Raw genomic sequence first — 655 nt, forward strand, 5'->3', positions numbered from 1 at the left:
CAGCGGCACATGCTCAGTCTGTTGTTACATGTTCAGTGTTTTCATGTCAGCAGAGGTGTAAGAAATCAAGCTTAATGTGGAATTTAAAACACGAGTCAAAATTATATTTTTATTTTATATTAGTAATGATCAAGTTAGTAGTGATGAGGTCAACTTAATTTTTGATACTTTCTCTGTAGAGTCATCTTTTATAAAGATTTTGTATTTTCTAGCAAAAATGTAGTGTAAGAAAAAAGGAGCAGATATTATAAAATGTTTTCTTCTTTCTGCTGCCTTTCATTTTTATTATATTTAATTTAATTTGTTTTAAAGAAACAAATAAACTTCTGAAATAAAAATGAAATGAAAGTTAATGCCATCCAGAGTCAGAATTGCACAATAATCTGAAAGAAATATTTAGATATTTATAAGTGTGGTTCAGTGGAAAGGCTTTAGACAATAAATATCTTACCTGTTGTGGATAACTCTTTAAATGCTTAATTCTGATCAGAATGAGTCAACAGTCTGCGTGGAGAAAAACAAAACAAAACAAAACAAAAAAACAACAACAAAAACAAAGTAAAGCTAAGTTGCATTAAAATTCCTCTCTGCTCTTGTCTAATCTAATAAAGACGATTAAATTATAAAAGATTGAAAATTAAAAACACAATAAAGC

Source organism: Austrofundulus limnaeus, unplaced genomic scaffold (assembly GCF_001266775.1).
Source record: "Austrofundulus limnaeus strain Quisiro unplaced genomic scaffold, Austrofundulus_limnaeus-1.0 Scaffold12, whole genome shotgun sequence".
Taxonomy (NCBI): domain Eukaryota; kingdom Metazoa; phylum Chordata; class Actinopteri; order Cyprinodontiformes; family Rivulidae; genus Austrofundulus; species Austrofundulus limnaeus.